Source organism: Lissotriton helveticus, chromosome 5_1, assembly GCF_964261635.1.
Source record: "Lissotriton helveticus chromosome 5_1, aLisHel1.1, whole genome shotgun sequence".
NCBI lineage: Eukaryota > Metazoa > Chordata > Amphibia > Caudata > Salamandridae > Lissotriton > Lissotriton helveticus.
In genome coordinates this window covers 1,027,104,056-1,027,120,198 of record NC_136065.1, presented here as the reverse complement: position 1 = coordinate 1,027,120,198, position 16,143 = coordinate 1,027,104,056, and the positions used below count along the sequence as shown (strand labels likewise).

The window sequence follows — 16,143 nt, the reverse complement described above, 5'->3', positions numbered from 1 at the left end:
CAAGAAACAGTTAAAGCAGTCGGTTTGGAGAAGAAAAAAAGAGTTCAAGCGCCGTATTAAGACCAACAAAGGCAGAGGGGCTCAACAGAGGGTTCAACCCCCTCAGTGGTCCCAGAACAAAAATCAGGGCAAGACCCAGTTTCGAGGTGGTAAATCCAACCGAGGTAGAGGAGGTCATCAGCAGCAATCCTCTACATCAACGAGAGGGGGGAAGTCATGAGCAGTGGCTTCCTCTGGTGCCGTTGCCCACTCCAGTGGGAGGAAGTGCTTCACAACATCTGGCAGAGTGGCGCAGCATCACAAAAGATCGTTGGGTGCTGAATATACTGCGCAATGGATACAGGCTTTGTTTCCGTGCGCTCCCAAAGAACATTCCTCCAAAGAAATCTCGTCCTCACCAGTTAGAACTGCTCCTAAGAGAGGTGAAAATTCTTCTTCAAAAACGAGCTATAGAAGAAGTACCTCCCTCGCAAAGAGGAATGGGAGTCTACTCCAGATATTTTCTTGTTCCCAAAAAGGACCAGGAGAAGAAGTTCCGTCCCATCCTAGACCTTCGTCTGCTAAACAAGGTCATAGTCAAAGAGAAATTCTGCATGTTGGCTCTTCACCAAATATGTCCACATCTACAGGAAGGCGATTGGATGTGTTCGGTGGATCTGCAAGATGCATACTTTCATATTTCAATTGCGCTGCATCATCGCAAGTATCTGAGGTTTGTGGTCGGCAACAAACACTACCAGTACAAGGTGCTACCCTTCTGGCTCAAATCAGCACCGAGAGTCTTCACCAAATGCATGGCAGTGGTGGCAGCTTTTCTTCACAAAAAGGGGCTTTTCGTCTATCCGTACCTAGACGATTGGCTCATAAAGGGTCCATCTCCTCTGCAAGTAGAGAGCGACTTCCTCCTTTGCCTGCAACAATTGCACAATCTCGGCCTCCATGTCAACATGGAAAAGTCAGTCCAGCAACCAACCCAGTCCATCCACTACCTAGGCTCCGTTCTGGACACAAATTTGGGAAGAGCGTTTCCTTCAGAGGAGAGACTTTTTTCGATGCAGCAAAAGTGCAGGATTCTGCTCGAGACCCGAAGTTCAACAGTCCGTCAGATATCCTCCCTGCTGGGTTCCTTGGCATACTGCATCTTTCTCATACCGCACACCAGACTGAGGATGCGGCCTTTGCAACAGTCTCTAGAGGACCAGTGGGACCAATCGTCAGGACGCTGGGTAGACCGAATCAGTCTTTCCCAGGTAGCGAAAATTTCTATCAAGTGGTGGACTCGACCTCGAAATCTGTTGGTGGGAGTTCCTTTTCACCAACCTCTTCCGACTCAGTCAATAGTGACGGACGCGTCCCTTCAAGGCTGGGGGGCACACATGGGATACAGGGTTGGTGGTCGGTGCAAGAGCAGACCTACCACATCGACATGCTGGAGCTCCGAGCGGTGCATCTCGCTCTCAAAGCCTTTCTCCCTGCAATCAAAGCCAACTCGATCTTGGTGCAGACAGACAATACGACCACCATGTTCTACCTGAACAAACAAGGTGGCACACGATCACGCCCTCTATCTCTGGAGTCCCAAGCGATCTGACACTGGCTTCTCGCTCGGGACCTCTCGCTGGTAGCAGTGCACCTTCCAGGCAAGCTAAACATCAAGGCAGACGCACTCAGCAGGCACTTCGAAGATCAACCAGACTGGGTGCTCAACGACGAGGTAGTGGCAGAGCTTTTTCGTTGTTGGGGTCGTCCAACCATAGACTTGTTTGCAGACGACAAAAACAGAAAATGCCACTCCTTCGCGTCCAGATTCCACCGCCCAGGGACGCAGGGGAATGCACTCTTGATGGATTGGTCGGGGACATTTGCCTACGCATTTCCTCCCCTGTCTCTGATTCCGAAGGTGGTTTCCAAGCTCCTCAGGTCGGACATGGAGATGATCCTAATAGCTCCGGACTGGCCGCGGCAGTGGTGGTATCCAGACCTTCTTCATCTGTCTGTGTGTCCACACCGACGTCTAGCTTGCAGGCCAGACCTGTTGAGCAAGATAAGCGGGAAGATTCTACATCCCAACCTCCACTCTCAGAACTTGACGGCATGGCTCCTGAAGTCCTGCAGTATGGACATCTGAATTTGCCTCCTGATTGTATGCGCATTTTAAAGGAAGCTAAGAGGCCCTACACAAGAGCGTCATATGCGTTCAAGTGGAAGAGGTTCTATATTTGGCGTAGGGAACATCATCTTGACCCTATTAAAGGTCAAGAGGATGTTATTCTTCCATACCTTCTTTCCTTAGCAACATCTGGTTTGAAGTATGCTTCCATTAGAGCGCACTTGTCAGCCATTGTGGCGTATAGGAAATCGCCAATCCAAAAGTCTTTCTTCCAGATGCAAGTGGTCAAGGACTTCCTGCAGGGGTTAAAGAAAGTCAATCCCCCTGTTCGAAATCCTTCCCCTCCCTGGGGGTTAAATCCGGTATTATCCAAGTTGATGGGAGCTCCTTTTGAGCCCATCCACAAAGCAACGTTACAACATTTATCTTGGAAGGTCGCTTTCTTAGTTGCTATCACATCAGCGCGCAGAGTAAGCGAAATCCAAGCATTGTGTACAAAAGAGCCTTACACTGTTTTCCACCACAATAGAGTAGTATTAAGGACTCATCCATCCTTTCTACTAAAGGTTGTATCTAATTTTCATATTAATCAGTCTATTTCTCTTCCATCTTTTTTTCCAAACCCTGCGACCCCTGCTGAGCGGTCGCTGCATTCTTTAGATCTCAAAACAGTGCTTACATTCTATTTGGAAAATACTAAGAGTATTAGGAAGACGGATCAGCTTTTTGTCAACTATGGTTCCATGAGAACGGGTTTTCCAGCTGCCAAACGATCCATCTTCAGATAGATCGTCTCCTGTATTAAATTGGCTTATCAGCTAGCGGGCAAGCCCTTGCTGTTGACACCTAAAGCGCACTCCACTAGGGGGAAGCGGCCACAGTAGCTTTCCTACATGATGTCCCTATGTCAGAGATTTGCAAGGCTGCAACCTGGAGATCAGTTCATACCTTTACAAGGCATTACTGCCTAGAATCTGATTCCAGGACTGATACTCAAGTAGGGCAAGCCTCTTTGAGGAGTCTATTTGGTTAGCCTGCGGCCTGTTCGAGCTTAGTTTTGTCTTGGCTCATGAATGATATACTGTTTTTTATTGATCCTGTGCCCGCAGGGAGATCAGGTGAGGCTCGCTATTCTATTCTAATGCTTATGACTATTGATGAGGATCCCCTGGAAGAGAAGGATTAGTTACTTACCTGTAATCCTAGTTCTCTTCCAGGGGTATCCTCATCAAAGTCATAAGCAACCCTCCCGCCTCCCCTGGCAAAGGACTACTTTAACTTGGAGATATTGCTAACCTATTGTTTCATGGTTTTTTCAGTCTCCGCAACGAACAACTGACCTATCTGTCACCCCTGAGGCATGATTGGAAGCTGGGGGTCATGGGTGCCTTAAAGGCACAGTGTCAGTTTATTGCATTCAGCTGCAGGTTAGCTTTCCAGTCTTTTTGGACTGGGGATTTGCAATGCAGCCAGGGAGCTTCCTATGCTTTCAGTGTTTTATAAGAATTTCTACTGCTTTCTGAGCAATAAAACAGTTCTAAAACAAACTTTATTGTTGTTTTCTCATGTTTATAATGCATGTTTGTTCATGTATGATGGAAATTCTTTACAGCATGATTCAGCTCCAGTGTTTAGTAGGCTGCTATTGCTTATATATATATATATATATATATATATATATATATATATATATATATATATATATATATATATATATATATATATATATATATATATGTGTATATATATATATATATATATATATATATATATATATATATATATATATATTTATATGGTTATATATATGTGGGGCACATATAATATAGTGTTTCCGGGGTCCCGCGCATGGGCGGGAATATTCTAATGCTTATGACTTTGATGAGGATACCCCTGGAAGAGAACTAGGATTACAGGTAAGTAACTAATCCATATATCCATCACGTTACTGCGCTATCTACCACAGGGGAGTACTGGGCAGGACTAGAGGCCTGGGTGGAGGCAGGATTGAAAGTGATTGGAGACCTGTACTTGGTTTCCACCCTACTACCATTTGCCAAGTTGCAAGCTGCGTATGACCTTCCGGGAGGCCACTTTTCTAAAGTATGGGGCTCTCACTAGAGGGATTGGACGCCACTGGGCAGCGGGAGCTACAGAGCCGAGGGCACTAGCAGGGTGCAGGTACGTGGTGTGGTCTGCTGGAAGAATTAAGACAGTGTCTTTGTTATACAAGGCAATGAGGAAGGACATGCATCAGCGGCTAGAGCGCTGGTGATTACAATGGGCGGAGGACTTGGGTAAATATATACCGGAGATAGAGTTGCATGTTTTAAGCTGGTTAACTTTTGTGTATTGCATAGAGCGTATCTCACCCCATCTGGCATCAGGAGATACTTTGGCACGGACACAGCAGATTGTCCACGATGTGGGGTGAGGGAGGCTCACATACTTCATGTGTTCTGGAGCTGTCCAGTGATACAACTCTTTTAGGAAGAGATAGGACAAGTGATAGGCGACCTCATAGATAAGGAGCTCCCACGCACCCCAGAACACTTCCTGCTAGGGTGGTTCACACAGAGGCCAAGAATAGAATGACTGGAAAGTTCCAAGATTTGGCTTACTTGTTGGCCAAAAGAGAGATAGCCAGAAACTGGAAGGCACCTGGAGGACCAAGGATTGTTACTTGGACAAAAGAACTGGAGAAATAGGCAGGTGTTGGAGGTAGAATATTGCTCAGGGAAGCCAGCAGGGGAAAAGGTACGCTGGACAGGGCCAGAACCTGGTAAGGACTAGTGAGTGAGATGATTGTCAAGAGACAAGGCCCGATAGCAGGGCAAGAACTCCACAGCCAGCGGCACTAGAACAAGGGGGTGGAGAAAGAGACGATTAGTGGGACCTTGAATAGCTCTGTGGCACACTCTGAAGTAGAAAGCCTGATTCACGGAATCCCAAAGACATGCAGAGATCACCAATACTTACTTAACTGCAACTCAAGGATGGAGGGGGGACATTCTGTTATTTGGGAATGTTACGTTAAGCATGCCAGAAGAAGAAGATTGTATGTAATATATGCACTACGTATTGATTATGTTTAATGCATGATGTCTGTGTTCTAAAAAAACAATAAAATATGTCTGGAAAAGAAGAAAATGATGTATGACATCCATGCTTCACCTATGTCACAGCTATTATATGAAACCCCCTCCCAACTCAAATGTAGCTTTTGAGGTATGATATCTATATACTGCTCATGTTACAACTATTGTATGAAGCTCTATAATCGCACAATGCTGCTCCAGCGTTTCACACTAATTATGGTGACCTCTGTTCTCTCCTAAAAATTTTAGTAAACAGATTTGAAATAAAAAAGGGGAATGCATTAAAAAGTGGAAAAATATTTTCCAAAAAGCCAAGAAGAATGCAAAAATAAAAAGTGTTTTAAAAGTGTTTAAAAAAGAAAAGTTTCTGTAAACCTGAAAAAATGAAATCAAAGTTAAAAATATTGGTCTATTATCAACCAAAAGAGATTTCCTTAAAAAAAAAGAAAGTGTGTTACTTACCTTTAACTGAAGATCTACAATATTGGTATCTTTCATAGATTCACATGCTTGTGTCATTCCCAGTTGTCGAAGTGGGAGTCCCTCGGTACCATCGTAAAGCAGTATGTAATAGTATCACAGGCTAGAATGGCAATGCAAAGTCAGTTTAATAACCCATACATGTCCTTTAAAAAAAGAACAAACATGAACTATAAGCAATCAGGCGACAGCACCCTCTTGAACCCTCCCAAGAGAGACTGAGTCCTTCAGATTTTTGAGCACAAATGGGAATTAATAATACCGATCTATGAGGGGACCCTCAAAGGCATAGCACTTCAAACTGTGGGACGCGCCCACCTGGGGGCCGTGGCTGCATTCCTAAGCAGGCGCATATGGCTCACCAAGTACTGGTAAATGAAGATAGCCTGGAAGTGTAACTTGGAACGTTTCCAGGCTGTCTTCATTTACATGCAGCCCTTGAATTGGTTAAAAAACACAACCTCATAATTTAAAAGAATGTATTTCCATCAGATTAGCGGTACTTGTATTTATTTTTCATTTAAGGTTTCTGTATTATTTTATTTTGCACGTAACTGAAAGTGGAAAAACATGATACAGAATATTTTGTTCCTTTTAGCCATGTGGTGGCGGTGTCAAAAACATTGGTAAAAAGAAGAAAATATTCTTTAAGTGTTTTGTTTTTCAGAAGAAGAGAGCAGAAACCATCAACTGGGGACTGGGGGACTACCAGCCCTGGCATCCTTTGCGGCCCTAGTGCTGCCAACGATGCTCTACCTGTGCCTGAAGGCGCTCAAAATGGCTCACAGACTCCTGCAGTGCAGGAGAGCAAAAACCATCAACCGGGGACAGGGGGACTACCAGTCCCGGCATCCTTTGTGGCCCGAGTGCCGCCAACGACATTCTGCCTGCGCCCTTAGGTGCTCAAAAGGGATCACAGACTCCCGCAGCGCGGGAGAGCAGAAAACAACAACTGGGGGACTACCAGTCTCGGCATCCTCTGCAGCCCGAGTGCTGCCAACGACGTTCTGCCTGCGCCTGGAAGTGCTCAAAAGGGCTCACAGACTCCCGCAGCGTGGGAGAGCAAAAACCATCAACGGGGGACTACCAGTGCCGGCATCCTTTGCGGTCCAAGTGCCACCAACAATGGTCTGCCTGCACCCGGAGGTGCTCAAAAGAGCTCACAGATTGTAAACGACTGGCAGAGGCTGGGCTGGGCCACCCCTCTTTCGTCCATCCTACAGCAACTATAATGGGTAAGCGCAAACAACCATGCAGTTCTGATTTGGGCAAATCTAAAGCTAAAATTCCCCGGAATTCTGCCTCTATCATTTCATACCTAACTACAGCAGTGGGAGCATTAACACAGGAAATCCAAAATGCAGAGGAAAAGTTGGGACTGAGGGATGAACATTTAGTGCTGAGTGTACTACCAGTTGAACTTCCTTCGATTGTAACCCCATGTGAGGCTCCTGGTACTCACACAAAGCAGGTTGTCTTGGCACAGGGTTCGCAGGATCCTTTACGGGGGACCCAGACAACGGAGGGAGGAAACCTGGGCGTGGCGCTATCCCCCCACCACTTTTGATCATGGCCTCAGTAAAAAAAGAAAGGGAAGAAGAGAGGCACAAAATCCGGCATGGTGCCGGTTGAACCCTGTCTGTGCCATGGCGAGGGAAGGAGCTTAGACCCTGAACACTTATTTCTCCCAGCTGTGTGACAAATCGTGGATGACCTAATTCAATCGCGCCTAGAACCACTATTCTCTACGGTGGTAGATTAAACAACTCCCTCGTAAATTACGAATGCCTAAACCACGAAGGCTAAACAACGAACAATGCCAAACCACTAATTAATGAACCACGACTTACTGAACAACGAAAAATATTCATTTTAGATATAATCCGAATCTACCACTACTTTCAAATCAACTCATCTAACCCACGTTTTATTACCAATGCAGGAGTTTTTAGCTAAAGTATAAAATGCACAACGTAGTCATTGGTTAAACAGAGAAGAACATAGTAAGTGTCACGCGTTTATTTTTAATGCGAATGTCCATGTTGTTTATTTGATCTTTAACTGCGCAGTATTTTCAAGATAAGAGCCAAACCCGTTTCAATGCTGTCACTTTACCAAGGCTCGTGACACTTGCTGACCTTGACTAATAATTAAACAGGATGGCATGGTCTGATGTCTGAGGAACGGTGCTCAATCACTCTCAAATTACTATCTCCCCAATAACTCACGCCTCTATCCCACAAATGCCATCTCCGGAACAAAGCCTTTCAGAGATCAGACTAACACGTCACTGTCGTCTTGCGGAAATGTGTTTTTTTCTGTGCGAAATGAAAGTTCGTTACAACTGCTGCGGTATCGCTCTCTCCAAGTTGCTGCTTTTTAATTTAGTTTTTTTCCCCAAACATTATGAAGAATGAGAACACACATTTCTGTAGCTTATTCTGAGCTTCATCAATGTCATGGAGAGCGGTGTTCACAGAAGCAGCGATTACACATTTATGAGGACTGGTTAATATTCCTTGTAATTATTTGCCATATTCTTGACATTATTCAGTAAACTAGATTCTATAACATTAAAAAGAATTTCTTTAAAACAAAAAATAATAATAATATGTTAATTATACTTACCTTTAGCTCGTTCTAAATGAAGTACTGGTTAAGGTAGTCGCGGTTAAAAAAGTTGTGGTTCAGTTCCAGGTCATTGTTTATGAGTCGTTGTTCAGGCCACTCGTTCTAAAAAAATAATTGTAAAGGTCGTTTCCCATTCTCTACACTTATTGAGTATATTTAAAAACTCTTTGAAACAATGGTAGACAAGTTGGCGGGGAAAATGGCGCAAATTTAGACTCAATTGAGGGATATGAACAATAACGGTGTGATTACTAACACTTCTGATGTAATCTCTCTGATAAATACGCCATCTAGCCCTCTAGCAGTAAGGGGGCGGGAGATACCAAGGCCGGAAGGTCAGAGCACCCCACAGATCGGTGTACGTGTCCAAGGAAAAGTTAATTCTAGTGACATTTTAGGTGTTAGTGTGGCAGATAGGAATAGCAAGTATATGGGTGAAAGTATCCCCCTAGATAATCAACTCCCTGCTGGACAGGGCAAGATAACTAGGAAATGGGATTAAAAACAGCTGTGGGTTACATCTGCCCCCTGAAGCTACACCCCTGGTAGCACTATTAATATGAGTACCCCCGCTCAAAGACAAAATTACTGAATCAACCGAGGAGCTCATACGTAAAACTAAATTCTGGTGTAAAGAAGTTTCAGGTAATGGGCCCAAGCGGTAACGGGACTCTAGCGTCCACCCATATCATTATGCCTAGACGGGTGGGCTGGGTGGGTAGTAGGCCAAAGCAAGAAGAGGGCTATTCTATTCTCATCAATTTTGACCAGGTCGTAATAGCAGGGAAGCTGTTCCAGGGAGGTCCAAACCAGGGCCCAGGGGCCATCAAGGCTTTGCTGCTTGACTTTTTTTACCCACCACTAGAGGGCCCTCAGGCTCATAGCCTGAGTGAGTCGGGGAGCCTTGCACCGGAGCCAGTAAGGGTCCGACCGATGCATAGAGCAAGAACCGGGGATGGTCGTCCTCTTCTGCCCAATTCTCCCATTGCTCTTATACCACCCCCAAATTCAAGAGAATTAATTAGGGAGGACGTAGAGGAGAACAGTCTAGTATCCACAAAACGATTCCTTTCTCTGAGCCAGCAGGTCAATAATGACTGACTAGTGTCATTTCCCCCATAGCCGAACCATAGTTGGGATATCCAAGTATTGCCATTTCCCACCCTATTTACAGTAAAGGCAAGGGAGATTAATCACACCTAAGGGTTCTTAGTTGAAATTTAGCGGGCCTGAGAAACAAAAGAAATGATCCCAGGTGGTCTGATAACCTGAGGAAGTATGATGTGGTGGGCCTAAAAGAAACTTGGGATAGGGATAACAACTTTTGGCTGGATGGGTACAAGAGCTACTGGGAACCTGCACGGCACGCCCCAGCAGGTAGAGCTAAGAGGGGATTAATAACTCTTATTTCCCTTAAACTACTAGGAACACATTGTATGGTGGACTCTGGTTCCTGTAACTGTCTTGCAATAGAAATAACGCCTGCCCATGTGCAGAAATTACTAATTGTTAATTTTTATAACTCCTCGGAAAGTAGTTTCATGAATGAACATACATGTAACTTAAAACGTTTTCTACTGGTTTATAGGGAGCAGATAACCACTTTTTATTTGATAATAATTGTAGGTGATTTTAACATACATTTATGTACAGTGAATTGTCACGTCACAGATTTTTTTGGGTCTTAAAAACAGTTTTGGTTCACATTTTGAGCACAAGCAGCAAGGGGTGTTCCTCGAGGACCTACTGGCTGAATTTGACCTGGTACAACCGTGTACATATCCAGGAGACCCCAGGATCCCCACTTATAAGGGGAGTGGCCTGAACTCTATAATTGACTACATCTTCATTTCACCAGGCCTGCTAACTCAGGTGGTTTCCTATAATGTGCTGTGGTCACACTTTAGTGATCACATTCCTATCCACCTTATATTGGGTAGTGGCATGGGAATAGTTGGTAAACCTGGGGAAACCTCCACGGTAAATGTCTAAAGTTAACAGACCAGGGTTGTAGGTTGAACTGGATCAAGGTAGTCTCTGGCCTTTTTCGCCAAGAACTATGGGATACCATTAATGAGGATATTGGGGTTTGTCTTGACTGTACCAAGACGGGGGTAGTAACTTTCTCAGCCTTTGAAAGGATCTGTGAGCAGGTGACTAGACGTCTAATATACCCAATAAGAAACTGCAAGGAAATAGGCAAAAGGTGGTTCGATTGCAAATGCACTGAAGCCCACTGAAAGCTTTTTTTGTCTTAAAACAAGTACCACAAGATAAACCCCAAATAGCGGCACTCAGAAAGACATATAAGCGTGTCCTAGAAACCCGTAAAACTGAACTCAAACAGGAATCTTGGAATGATTTACTTTGGGTGGATGTTCTTAAGAACAGCGCCAGGTTTTGGGAGATTGTAAAGAAACCTTATTTTTTACAGGAATTAGCAACTCCTCGTTAGAATGTAATATAACTGAGGATCAATGGCTCCCTCATTTTAAACTCACATATGATGACCAGGAAGATGTGGGGACACCAAAGTTCCCTCTCACCAAGTACGGGTACATAAAATCTGTTTTTTAACGAAGAGGAAGTAGGGTTGGCAATCACGTAGAAGTCTAGCAATAAGGCCCCTGTCCGTGTGGCATTCCGGTAGACCTATATAAAATGAATGAGACACTCTGGGCAAAACTTTTAACTAATGTTTTTAATGCGGCAAGGCAGCATGGTTTTTCCGAAGTCTTGGTCCCAATCTACTATTATACCGGTATTTAAAAAGGGCCAGAGAGGTGATCCACGATGTTACAGGTCCATATCCCTGATAGATTCCGCTGTGAAGGTGTTAGGGAGAGTAATTCTTAGCAAACTAACAGAATGGATGGAAGATATACTGTCAAATTTGCAGTATGGTTCTAGGAAGGGCAGGAGCACAATCAATCAGTGCTTAAACCTGCAGTTGTTAGTTGGGAAATACACAGCGGCCAAGTCCGGGATATTTCATCTGGCCTTTATGGACCTGTCTTTGGCATTTGATCGAGTCAATAGATCGAAATTATGGGCTTTATTCATTGACATGGGAATGAACCTCTGTAGAGTTAATTATTTGGCGGACCAGCATAGAAACTAAGCATGGGCGCAAAATCCGTGCGCTCGCGGATTTTGCGGATTTTTGGCAAATTCGCAATCCGCGAATACCCGCAAATTTGCCGAAAATCCGGGGGGCAAAAGTTCAAGCTTCAAGCTTGTAACTATTTTAGAATGGCGCCGGCGAGCTGCCAGCGCCATTCTAAAATAGTTACTAAGTTAGCTTCAACAGGAAGCACTAATAGAAGCAGGTGCTCGAGTTTAACTGAATTTGAGCACCTGCTTTATTTTATCTATTAGTGCTTCCTGATGAAGCTAACTTAGTAACTATTTTAGAATGGCGCTGGCAGCTTGCCGGCGCCATTCTAAAATAAAACAGGAGAGGGGCAGAGGACAGAAGGGCACAACAACAAGTGTGGCAGAGGGCAGAAGGGCACAACAACGAGTGGGGCAGAAGGCAGAAGGGCACAACGAGTGGGGCAGAGGGCAGAATGGCACAACAACGAGTGGGGCAGAGGGCAGAATGGCACAACAACGAGTGGGGCAGAGGGCAGAATGACACAGCAACGAGTGGGGCAGAGGGCAGAAGGGCACAACGACGAGTGGGGCAGAGGGCAGAAGACCACAACAACAAGTGGGGCAGAGGGCAGAATGGCACAACAACGAGTGGGGCAGAGGGCAGAAGGGCACAACAACGAGTGGGGCAGAGGGCAGAATGACACAAAAACGAGTGGGGCAGAGGGCAGAAGGGCACAAAAACAAGTGGGGCAGAGGGCAGAATGGCACAAAAACGAGTGGTGCAGAGGGCAGAAGCGAACAACAACGAGCGGTCTCGCACAAAAAAAAACGCGAACACGCAACGCGCCCCGCGAACACGCAAAGCGCCCCGCGAACATGCAAAAATTAAAAAATCCGCAAATTCGCACAAATTCGCAAATTTTGCGGATCGCGAATTGCCAAATCTGCAAATTCACGGATCACGAATTCGCAAAATTCACCCATACTTAATAGAGACCTCTCTGCGAGGGTGTGATTAGACTGCACTGAGCCCTTTCTTATTGGAAGAGACATAAGACAAGGCTGCATTTTAGCTCCCCTTCTTTTTACTTTATAAAAAAATAGCCTTGAGACCTCCCTGTGCACAGCCAGTCAAGATATCCCTCGTTTAGGGATTCGGTCAATCTCTGCTCTTTTATACATACAATGTGGTTCTACAAGCAAGCACAGCAGTGGGGCTCCAGAGTCTCCTGGATTCTTTTGCGGATTCGTGAGATTTCTGGATTTAAGTGTTAATATTTCTAAATCGCATACTATGTTCATGGGCCAGAGACCCAAAAAGCTTAAATATTCCACTGCAAAGGAACCGTATTAAAAAGGGTGACCTCATTTACATACTATGGGGTACTGTTTGATGAGAGGGGACCCTGGGTACCGCAAAAGAAAGCAAAAAAGCATGCCATGGTAAGATCAACAGTAGCTCTACTTGGTTTTGCACAAAGACTCAGGGCTAAGCCAATTGAAGCTATGCTCAATATTTACAGTTCTAAATGTATTGTCACCTCTAAGTATGGGTCTGAAATCTGGGGCTACAAGGCAGTAGAGGACTTGCAAAAAGTGGAAAACAAGTTTTTGAGGAACTTCCTTTCGGTTCTGCAATCCACCCCTTCATATACTATTCAGCAAGAATCAGGCATTGGCTTTGTTTCTGACCTGATAGGACTATCACCACTCGTAAACTGTATAATGATCTGGATTAATCCAGAACTGATGATGAATCGAGAGATCGCCCGAGATTGTCTATCTTTGGATAGAGCCAGTTGCATCCTGTGGTTACTGTATGTAAAGACCATAACAAAGAAATTAGGGCACCCAATCTCTTTGAGTCTCCAGACAATACCAGGAAAGAGAATCTTTTGTGGGTTAAAAAACATTTTTTAAGCATGATTTACACTGAGAGAGAGGCAAATGAGATAATGAAACCCATGGTACGAGGCTATCTTTTGCTGAAAACACCCCCATCGATAGAACCATATCTGAAAGTTGCAACAAAGCCATATTGCCACTTTCTTTTAACCAGATTCAGATTTAATATTTTGCACTGTGTAATGGCCAAACCGCAAGGTTGGAGAAAGGTGAAAGATTTAGGCCCTTGTAAATGTGATAACTTTCCCACCAGAGACACCTTGCACTTTTCATGTTTTGTGATCACTTTCATGAAATTCGGAGACAGTTTTTAGTGCCTATTTTAAAGGGAAAAGTTTTTTTTTCAGGTACGGCCTGCATAAACGTACCTACAGATGCTGAATAACACATGGGAGATTTTTTATATTGCTAGTTTTTTAGTTGCTGCTGTTAGGGAAAGGAAAAGACGGTTCATCATGTCAAGTAATGTTGCAGCTCTTTAATAATCACGATGAATTGTGTTTTAAATGAATGCTGTTTTAACTGAAGAGAACCTTTCTATGAAATATGTGAAGAAGTGGCTTTCATGTTTGATTGTCCCTTGTGCCCTAGAGAAATCACAAGGACATTATGCATAGACTTTTTTATTAATCAAATCTAAAGGCTGAAGTCCGTCTTTAATGAATTTTATGAAGTTGGAGATGAAATGTTTTTATGGTGCCTAAAACTATCTTAATATGACTATTGTATATGTCTTTATGTAGTCATTTATGATGTTTGTTGTGAACTTTTATGGTTTTGATTAACCGAATAAAGTGGATTTGAATGAAAGACTGACTAATTTTGACTCTGTTAATTGCATATAAAAAATAATACAGAACCCTTAAACGAAAAATAAATGTAAGTTAAGCTAATCAGATAGAACTACATTCTTTTACATTATGACATTTCATTTGGGTTATGTGGCCACTGCAAATGTAAGGAATAGGGGCATGTATATTTATAGTACCAACACGAGGGCACCACATCTGATCCCCATACGAGCTGCACAGTCAAATCCATTCCTGAATGAATCCAATCAATCGAATCATAACTCTTCAACTTTTTCACATTTTTACTCCGTTTCTTTTCACCTTTTAATTTCATCAATTCATTTGGGTGATTTTGGAATAAAGTTGTGACATGTGGAAACATGTAATTCTCCGGTGTCTTTATGAATAATATTGTACAAGCATGAGAATGAGTAAAATGAATTGATGAAATTAAAAGGTGAAAAGAAATGGAGTACAAATTTGAAAAAGTTGAAGAGTTATAATTCGATTGATTGCATTCATTGTATTCATTCAGGAATGGATTTGGCTGTGCAGCTTGTATGGGGATCAGATGTGGTGCCCTCGTCTCGGTTCAATATTGCAGTGCAATTGGGAGGAGCGCGGAACAAGCGAGCACGCCTAGACAGTTTTTGAAACAGTTAAGCACAGTTAAATATGGAGTACACCAGTGTGCATCTCACCACTATTGATGTACATTGAATGTGTATTTATAGTGCCAGATGGTCTCAGCCTGGAGCAAAAAGCAATGTGAATATGCAAGTAATTATTTTTAAATTATATTATACACAGTATAAGATAGACTGCTGCAAAATTATTTGGTGTTTTAAGGTAAAACAAGTGCTTTCAACATATATATTTTAGTAATAGGTAAACATTGCCTAGTGTAAACATGTGTCTATTAAAAGTACCCTTTCTAGAACCCAGCTAATAAAACTGGGACATTAAGTATGAAAAATATTAATTCATTGTCCCCATGGAGCCCCAGGTGCCGCCATCAATTAGAGCCTAAACTGGCTTCCAATCTGCCTTTATATTTAGGGCCTAATTAGAATGTCAGTCGTAAATACTCCTGAACATCATTTTAGGTTTAAAGTCCGCCCACCGTATTATGATGGCGGTGGTCGGAGTTTAAACTGGCCAGGGAATCCGACGCAGCTGTTGGTTTCCCACATGGATTGGCTGTCGGAAGCGGACTTTGGGGGCCCCTACCAGGGCTTCCTTCCTCCTGCATTTGGCCGTGGGGTGGCTTCCACACGGTGCAGAGATATTTGGAAACATACATTTTTCTATGGGAGCTTATGCTGCAAGCATTTATGGCCTTCCGCACAAGCTCCCATAGAAAAATGTATACTTCGGACCACACTTTGTGCGGTTGCACCCAAATGATGCGGTCGGAACCGCCAACCAGAGGTCAGTCGGTTACCATTCCGCAACTGTGTTGGGCGGATTCATCGTAATTAGGGCCTAAGTGATTAATCAATTGCACACATTTACATTCTTTCAGGTATTAGGCACCCTAGGGAGGTTGCTGTTTTATCCTTAGCTTCATATCCCTCCCTGGAATTCACAACACAGGAAAACTCATCCCCACCCCAACCCAGCCCTCCCTTCACTTTTATGAAGAGGCACTTCAAGGACCACAGTCATTTTTCAGGGAAGTTGTTTTTTTAACGAAAAGTATGGAAACTGCTTCTGTAAAATTAAAAAAGTATGGGGCATGTGGCTCCTCATAGATCCTATCCACCTTGACCTCTGTTTGCATGGAGATCATCCTGACCCCTTGGGCCTCAGAGTAATGGTCCAGTAGAAAGAGAAAAGTATTGAGTTCCTTCGACAGCATCAAAGAGATAGCCCAGATTCGCTAAGAATGAGGAGACACTGGGACTGAGTAGGGTCTCCATTGCCATATACTGGGACATGATCTACCTTGCACGGCAACATAGCCCGGACACGCCAACCACAGACCTTTCTGACATGCCAGTCTCTGGCAGCGCCTCGTCCCGTGGGTAGC

At 43.9% G+C, this 16,143-nt stretch overlaps 1 long non-coding RNA gene across 5 annotated transcripts in view; it reads right to left on the bottom strand.

The window, feature by feature from the left end:
• LOC144753476 (uncharacterized) overlaps window positions 1-16,143 on the bottom strand; it is a 485,329-nt gene that overhangs the window by 221,330 nt on the left and 247,856 nt on the right. For all 5 annotated transcript variants that reach the window (XR_013594380.1, XR_013594378.1, XR_013594381.1 and 2 more), the window contains exon 4: window positions 8,317-8,421. This is a non-coding gene — a long non-coding RNA (uncharacterized LOC144753476). The remainder of the gene's footprint in view (window positions 1-8,316; window positions 8,422-16,143) is intronic.